At 58.6% G+C, this 8,712-nt stretch overlaps 1 long non-coding RNA gene across 1 annotated transcript; it reads left to right on the top strand.

Annotated features, from left to right (window-relative positions):
- Positions 1-781: 781 nt before the first annotated feature.
- Positions 782-7,900, top strand: LOC130024885 (uncharacterized). Its single transcript, XR_008792614.1, has 5 exons — positions 782-844; positions 3,322-3,381; positions 4,055-4,143; positions 6,406-6,472; positions 7,820-7,900. It is a non-coding gene; the product is annotated as an uncharacterized LOC130024885 (long non-coding RNA).
- The last annotated feature ends 812 nt before the right edge of the window (positions 7,901-8,712 follow it).

The raw sequence follows: 8,712 nt of genomic DNA, 5'->3' as shown, positions 1-8,712 counted from the left end.
TACGACGTCAGAGAGCAAAGGTGAACTGCCTGCCACGGCCCAGAGGGACACACGGCTCAGTTACGTCACCAGAAAGACTCAGAGCCGCAGCCCGGGCTCAGGCACCGCCCGGTTCCTGCCCCGACGCCGGTGCGAGGGACAGAAACCGGAAGCGGAGCAGCCCCGAGCCCGGGGGCGGCGGGAACCGGCCGGGACCAAGAGCCTGTGAGGCGCCGGAGCGACAGGCCTGTCCACTGCCGGCCCGGGTTCCATCCCATAGGGTCCCCCGAGCCCGCCAGAAGGGATCCCTGAGTGTAACGCAGGAGCAACCCTGAGCATCGCATGGTGTGACCCAAAAAGAAAAAAAACAAAAAAGCAGTGCGTCTGAGCAGCTGGGGAGCAGGCAAGGCCGGCCGCCTGCCGGGGTAGGGCAGCCCTAAGGCCCCAAAGCGCAGGCGCACAGAGCATTTAGGGCGGCGGGCGGAGGGCTACGGGAAGAGCGCCCAGGAAGGGTAGAGCTAATCACACGACCGGACCACTCCTGATACTTCCGCGGACTAGATAGTTCAGCGGACCACTAGAGTCAGTGCGAGCGCGGGGCGCATCCTGGGCGCATGCGCACTCCGGACGGTTTGGGCGCTATTGAGCAGCTCCCAGGCGGATGGGGCGGGCCGCAGCCCTTTATCGCCAGGCGCTTCCCGGCCCATAAAAGCAAGCGCGCTTCCGGGGGCGGGGCCCGGGAGCTTTCGGGGGCGGGGCCGAGACCGCCCGGACGCTCTGCGCAGGCGCGGGCACCGCCGCTGCCATGCCTCAGCGCGTTCGGGTGCTGCGGTGCTTCTCGTGTCGCCTCTTCCAGGCGCAGCAGGTGGGCGGCCCGGTCGCTCGGGCGAAGCAGGGACCCCGCCGGGCCTCTGTGGCCGGCCGTCTCCGTAGGGGTCTCGGCTCCCCGCGGCGTGCCAGGAGCCGTAGGATCTGGGCTCGGGGTCTCCCGGAAGCGGGGACTTGGCAGCGGGTCGTGGCTCGCCCTTTCCGCGGAACGGAACCCGCCCAGAGGCGCCTTCTTGTTTCAGATGCGGAGGAAATTGCGTTTTAGAAGCCGCTTTCCGGGGGTCGCCCAGCCCCGGCCCCAGCAGTCGGGCCCGCGCGGCCTTCCCGGGGTCTGCCCGGGGCTGGGGGGGGGGGGGACGTGTGAGTACGAGAGTCTGTGTGTGTGTGTGTGTGTGTGTGTGTGTGTGTGTGTTGGGGCTCGCCCCTGCCCTGCTCAGGACTCACCCCACGGTGCTCAGGGTACTCGCAGGTGCCGAAGCTCGGACCCGAGCCCGCCTGCGAGGCGACTCCCCGCGCGCTAAGGATAGTTCTGAGGGAAAGACTCGAGGCCTTTGGGAAGAGGACAAGACGCGCCTCGCAGCTTCCAACCTTGTCCCCACTCAGGATCCTCTGAGCCCGGGTGGGATGAGCCGTGGGCCAGCCCCGGGCACAGACCCTGCAAGCACAGTGGGAGTGAACCCGAGCCCAGGAAGGATGGACACAGTCAGGAGAGCCCCCAACCTGCATCCGAGAGGCAGGAGAGAGGATGCTCAAGCAGCAGAGGCTGATTTAAGAGGCTCAGAAATGTTTTTCACTCGCTGCAGGGGGTGGGCTGAGGGGAGGCTGCAAGGGTCCGGACTGCCCTAGGAGTTGGCAGTGAATGAAGATCTCACTGGAGAGAGGGCCCTGCCCGTGCTCCAGTTAAGTCTGAAATCAAAGATCCAGAAGCGTCCTTTGGGTGGTGGGTACACCCAGTGGTGCTCAGAGTTTCCTCTTGACGGCCCGGGGATTGCCCTCGCAATGCCCTGGGACCCCTAAGGGTGCTTGGGTCAAACTTGGTTGGCCACATGCAAGGCAAGAGCCCTCAGCAAGGCCCTTTGCAGAGAGCAACTTCCCCCTCCTTGGCAGAGTTGCTCATCTGTGTTTAGCCTCCAGCATTCCAACTCCAAGCCCATGCCATTGTTCTCATGCCTCCGTTCCACTCCTCAGGTTGATTGATTTAAGAGTTTGCGCCACATGCAGCTGTCACGGGGCTGACTACTGGCTCTGCACTCTGGGATCATTCCCTGTGGGGTTTGGGGATCCTCTGTGTTGACAGGGATTGAACCTGGGTTGATCGTGAGCACAGCAAGGGTACTACCCACTGTGCCATCTCTCTGGTCGCTTAAATGTGATATCATCATCCATTTGGTCACATGGCATTCCCTTGTGCAAATACACAACTTCTCGATCATCCTTCTGTCAGTGGGCATCAAAAAGCATTTCTTACAAATCTATCAAGAGCCCAAAGGGGCTTGGTTTGGGGCACCCAGCGGTACTATCAGGGAAGCCCAGGTCTCCTGATGGCAAAACAGGCTCAGCTGCCTGTGCTTCATGCTTTTTTTTTTTTTTTTGGTTTTGGGGTAACACTTAGCAATGCTCAAGTCTGACTACCAGCTCTGTGCTCAGGAATCACTCGGGGACTCTATGGGATACCAGAGATTGAACCTGGGTCAGGCACATGGAAGGCAAATGTCCCATCCACTCTGGCCCCACGTGCTGTTAAATAGATGCTGAGGAGCTGGAGAGACCCTCCCAGTTCTTTGGTTGGTTGGTTGGTTGGTTGGTTGGCCACAGCTGTTGATGCTCAGGGGTAACTCCTAGTGATGCTTGGGTACCATATATGATACCTACCATATCCAATGCTGATAGTCAAACTTGGGTTGGCCACATGCAAGGCAAGTGTGCTACCTACTATACTATTACAGTCCCAGTATCACAGAGGGTCCCTGATCACTGCCAGGAGTGATCCCTCAGCATAGAGTCAGGAGTCAACCCTGAGCACAAACGGGTCTGGCCTGGGCCTGGAGCGATAGTCCAGCAGGTAGGGCCAACCCATGTTCAATCCCTGGCACCTCATAGGGTCCTCTCCAGCCTGCTCCAGGCGTGATTTTTGAGTGCAGAGGCAGGAGTCAACCCTGAGCACAAATGAGTGTGACCCTAAAGCCTAATTAAATAAATCGATAAATAAATGGGTTTGGCCTAAAACCAGAGAACTTTCCACCGGGGATTCTCTTAGACCTTTGCATCATCATCATCATTATTATTATTTCTGGTTTTTGGGCCACACCTCACCATGCTCAGGGTTTTCTCCTGACCCAGGATCCCAGGTAGTACTTGGTAGACCCTGGGATGTTGGTACTCAACCCTGTTCAGCCATGGATAGGACAAGGCTCCACTGTACATTGTTCCAGCCCCCACTAAAGTGTTTACTACTGACCCTTTCTGCCTGTGGGCAGCAGTAACTTGAGCCCTCATGTCTTGGTGTCCTTATAGGTAACGAAGAGCCGGAAGTGGACCTGCAAAGCATGTGGGGAGAAGCAGTCATTTCTGAGGGTGAATCCTAAAGCGCCAGCACCCAGCGGGGGCCCTTCCTATGCCCTTTTGTCTCTCTGCCTCTCTCAGGCCACAATTCCCCTTCCTCCAGGCTTCTTCCCTGTCTACCTCCGTCCTACACATTGGTACCTCTTGCCCTGTGCCAGCCCCCGATGTGATGTACCCCAGTGGCCACCCCCCAGAATATCCTTAGGACCCGTGGAGAAGCACTGCAATAGATAGTATCTCTGCTGGATTCTTGTTCTTTTCTTTCAACGGGGGAGGTGGGACCCACATCTGGCAGTGCTCTGGGATCACTCCTGACTCTGCTCAGCGCTGACTCCTGGCTCTGTGCTCAGGGATCACACCTGACTCTACTCAAGGCTCACTCCTGGCTCTGGGCCCATTCCTTACTCTTGAGTTTAGGGCTCACTCCTGACTCTGGGCTCAGGGATCACTCTGTGGGGAGACCTGGCTCTATGCTAAGGGATCACTCTGGGTCCCTGCTCAGGGCTGACTCCTGGCCCAGTGCTCAGGGATCACTCCTGGTGGGCCTCCAGGAGTGGGAGGTCCTAGGAGGTGCTGTGCCAGTCCCTGGGTTGGCCGCATGCAGGATGGGCCCCTTCCCCACGGTGTCTGTCCCAGACCTGACCTCTCTGCAGCTGTGGTGACCTCTATCCTTTCTGGGTGTCAGACCTACGGCGAGGGCTCAGGAGCCGACTGCAGGCGCCATGTGCAGAAACTGAACCTACTGCAGGGGCAGCTTTCTGAGGAGTCACCCAGGTACCCAGCTGAAAGCTGCCATCATGGCGGACACCGCCTCTTTCCTCTACTTTGGGAGGTAGGGGATGGAGGGGACCATATTCTAGGGGACCCCTGAGACTGGTGCACGACTGGACCCCCAGGCTCCTGCAGGCGAGTCCCATGTGCGCCTCCCGCCCCACCCCCTCAGCCTGTTAGCCCCTACGTGCATAGCGTGGGAACATGGCTCCAAGGGTCCTGTAGGAGACAGGTCTCACAAGAGGCAGCCTTGGGCAACCTGGGCACCGGCTGTGCAAAAGGAACAGCATGTTCTGCTCTGATACGGCAGATGCCCCTGGGGCCTGAGGCAGGGAACAGGTACATCTGATGGGGGAAATGAAGTGGGCGCGAGGGAGAAAGGACAGCGGAGGAGGCATTTGCTTTGTATGCAGCCAGCCCAGGGCCAAGCCGTGATACTCCATAGGGTTTTCCAAGCACTGCCAGGAGTGACCCTGGGCGCAGAGCCAGGAGTGATCACTGAGCGCAGAGCCAGGACTGAGCCCCACCTGGAATAGCCCCAAATCCCAAACCCTAAATTAATCAAGCAAAAGCCCAGATTCAAAGAAGCTCCCAGGGGCCTCTATGTGCAAAGCACCTTTGCCAGTGTGAGCTGAGCCCCAGAGCTGCCTCTTGGCTCTCTTAAGAGAGCAGCAGGGACACAGGACAACAGAGGTAAAGCGGAGAGTCTGTTCCCTGGACAGAGGCCCACAGGACACCCCCCACCCCCATGAGATGTGCACCCCAACCCTGATTGAAGGGGCTTGCCTGCAGTTCTCTGGGGGCCTGAAGAGGGACAGAAAAGTCTCATGTAACTCTTACGTCCTTTAGTTTGGGGAGTGGAGCTTGGACCCAGGGCCTCACACTTTTTGGGGGTGCAGAGGAAGACTTGGGACCATTCCTTGTGGTGCTCTGGGGCTCCTGTCTCCACTCAGGAGTGCCCCCTGGTTGTGCTGTGGGACTATTCCTAGCTCTCGGCTTAACAGTGCCCCCTAGTGGTTTTCCAGGGCTTCTCCAATCTCTGCTCAAACTAACCCCTGGTGATGCTCTGGGAGTCTCCCTGACTACAGTGGTAGTGTGCAAGGGACCCAGGGCTGCCAGCTTCAAACTCGGGTTGGCCACATTCAGGATAGTAGCTGGAACCCCAGTTCCCTCTCTCTTCCTCGCCCTCACCCCAGAGACTGTTTCCATGTTCAAACGAATGAGCCTTTTCCAGCCCAATATCAGATCTGGCAGCACGGGGGCCGGTGCAATAGCACAGCAGGGAGGGCTCCCTTCGTGGACGCGGCTGACTGGGGTTAAGTCCCTAGCACCCGTGGGGTCCCCTGAGCACTGCCAGGAGTGAGGGAAAACACCTGAGCATGGCCGGGTGTGACCCCAAAACCAAGAAAAGATCCTGGCATCACACAGAGGACCTCTCCAAGGTAGTTGGGGTGATATGTGTGCTGGTGCCTCAAAAAAGGTTCCTTGGGGTGCCAGAGCAATAGTACAGCGGGTAGGGGGTTTGCCTTGCGTGTGGCCAACCCAAGTTTGATCCCCGGCATCCCATATGGTCTTCCGAGCACCGCCAGGACTGAATCCTGAGTACAGAGCCAGGAGTAACCTGAGCGTCGCTGGGTATGACCCAAGCGAAAGAAACAGAGTCAGAGTCTTTGGAACACTCCACCCCTTCTCTTCGCTGTCCCCTAAGCCTGGTTGTTTCCACGTGGGGTGGACAGTGGACTCCCTCAGCCCCTCAGTCTGGCTTCCTGCCCCCAAGCCTCACTTTCTAAGTGGAACCCTGCAACCTAGGAGGAAACTGTGGTATGGCTCTCTTCCCAGTCTCACATGACCGTTTGTCACGGGAACTCTGACCCTGCATGCTGATCATCTGTCCCCTGGGGGGTAGGGGTGCACCAGGCTCCCTCTTCCTTCCCCAGCACTGCTTGGAGGGGCCCCAGTGCAGTTTGGGGCGCTTCACAGCCATGCTGAGGATACCCCATTGCTTTATTTGAGATACGAAGTCTGCCGCCTACTGCCGCTGCCTCTGAAAGGTTCTACCTCTGTTCTGGCAGATGCACGCTCAGGATCTAGAGGCAGGGGCCTGGGCTGGGGCACTGGCCCAGAGCCTTGAGCACAGAGCCGAGAGTCATCCCAGGTTTTGTGTGTGCAGGGGAGTGGGTATTGTCTCACTGGGTTTGTCCGTGCGCCTCCTTACTTCCTGCCACTCCTCATAGGTGGGGTTCATCCTCTCTGTCCCCTCCACAGGCTTCTGGAAAGTGGGGCGCAGATCAGTGAAGAGGACCCTCCGCTGGCCAGGCATGCATGTCTACAGGTGCATTCTTAGTTCTAAGGCCCCTGGCCTTTCTCGGGGGCATCCCCCAACATCCTGTTCCCCCGACACACCAAGAAGGGGTCCCTAGGGAGCCTGTGCCGGCTGCATGGAGAACTCAGGAGTCCTGTCCCCTGCACCCTTAGGGGTGACCGGCAGGACCAGCCCCCCACACACACACACACGGCATAGTGTGTCCAGCCAGACCAAAAAGTGCCGGGAAGGGGCAGCAAAGGGATCTGGGCTCTGGGCTCTGCGTCTGCTCCCTTTCCCTCTCCGGGGGCTTCCTCACAGCTCCCCATCCCCAACTCAGGGGCAGTTTCCAGCTGCGGCCCACACGCCTGTTCACCGTTTCTTCAGCAAGTGAGCCCTCAGGGTGGGGTTCTGTCCTGGGACGCAGGGTGATGGGGTCGGGTGCCCACCCCCACGCGAGATGCAGCTGCCGCTCAGGGCTCCCCACATGGCCTCTGCCCTCCAGTATTGTCCCCACCAGGCCTGTGGGTTTCCCTTCCTCTCCCTTCTGCTCCCTCCCCATTGCTCGCTCTCTCTCTCTCTCTCTCTCTCTCTCTCTCTCTCTCTCTCTCTCTCTCTCTCTCATTAAGAGTTTTTTTGTTTTTGTTTTTTTGCTTTGCTTAATTTGGTTTTTGCGCCACACCTGGCGGTGCTCAGAGCTTACCCTCCTGACTCTGTGCTCAGGGATCACTCCTGGGGGGCTGGGGAGGGGGCCCTGTGGGATACCGGGTTTTGAACCCGGGTTGGCAGCGTGCACGGCAAACGCCCTCCTTGCTGGAGGCAGCTTCATCTTCGGTCTCTCTCTCCTGCCTCTGCCTCTGGCCCTCAGCACAGCAGCTTCCCATGGTCTCAGGGGACAAAACAGACATGGGGGTTGGACCCTGGGCTCCACGGCTCCGCACACTGTACCCCCCAAACCCGATGGGCCTGTTTCATTCCTAGCCGTGCTCAGGGCTCACTCCTGGCTCTGTGCTCAGGATCACTCCTAGCTGTGCTTGGGGCTAATTCTTGCTGTGCTTTGGGATCGCTCCTGGCTCTTTGCTCAGGACCGACTTCGAGCTCTGGGCTCCAAAGATCACTTCTGGCTCTGTACTCTGGCTCATTCCTGGCTCTGAGCTCAGGGATTGCTCCTGGCAGAACTCAGGAGACTGTAGGTTTGGGGATGGAACCGGGGTTTAAGCATCCCAGACACACCCCATCTTTGTGGTCTGGGCTCCCCCATACCTTCACCTCCTGGGACTGGCCAGGCCGCCATCACCCCGAGTACCCCCTGGGGGGCTCTGTCGGGTGCGACTCCCTGTTGCCCCCTGCACACTCAGCTCTTCTCTCTGGCTGTAGCCCAGGACCTCGGAAAGCCGCTGGCAGAAGTACCTGGAGGGAGACTCTGAAGAAAAGATGTTGGCAGGGGACACATGCCAGGATCCTGGGGCCACTTCCTGCGAGGAGTGTCCACGCAAGAGGTACCTGCAAGCCCCCAGCCCAGCCCCATGCCAGGTGTGGGCTGTGTGGCTTCTAGAAGCTTCTGCAGAGGAGAAGCTGAGGCAACGCCCCAGACCCTTTGGGGGCAGGGGATGTGGGTAACAGTGTAAGTGCCCCCGGTGGGGCTCGCGGGAGCCTCCCCTCTGTGCTTCAGCATCTATCTCTGGCCCCTTATTGGAATTTTTTAAATTTTTTTGGTTTTTGGGTCACATCCAGCAGTGTTCAGGGGTCACTTGTGGCGGTGTGCAAGGAATCCTGTGGGACGCTGGGGATCAAGCCCAGGGTGGCTGTGTGCAGGGCAGGCACCCTACCCCGGACTGACACCTGCTCTTACTTGGACCTTTTTCCCCAAAAGCTTGCAGCTCCTGGTGACAAACTGGGAGCCTGATGCGTGCTTGGTGTTTTGTTAGGGGATTTTTAATGTTTTTTTTTGTTTGTTTTGCTGTATGTGGGGGGACAGGGTTGGGGCATGCCTAGAGCCTGCACTCAGCCGTCAGTGTTGTTCCAGCTTTGGGAGTTCTTAAGGGTTCTCAGGAGCTGGGAAGGTTGAGGCTTCTCCATAGATGGCTCAGAGCCCCTCATGCCTGCACCCACAGTACCCTGCTGGGTGTTCTGAAGGCACAAGCCCAGCTCCCTGTAAGAACTTTCTGGAGGGGCTGATGCAAAAGCTGGGAAGGCATTTGCCTTGCATGCAACTGACCCAGGTTCGATTCCCAGCACCCCTCGACATCCCTTAAGTACTACCAGGAGTG

Source organism: Sorex fumeus, unplaced genomic scaffold (assembly GCF_029834395.1).
Source record: "Sorex fumeus unplaced genomic scaffold, SorFum_2.1 ptg000029l, whole genome shotgun sequence".
Taxonomy (NCBI): domain Eukaryota; kingdom Metazoa; phylum Chordata; class Mammalia; order Eulipotyphla; family Soricidae; genus Sorex; species Sorex fumeus.
Note: the sequence above shows the minus strand (reverse complement) of the source record. Positions and strands in the feature narration are given on the sequence as shown.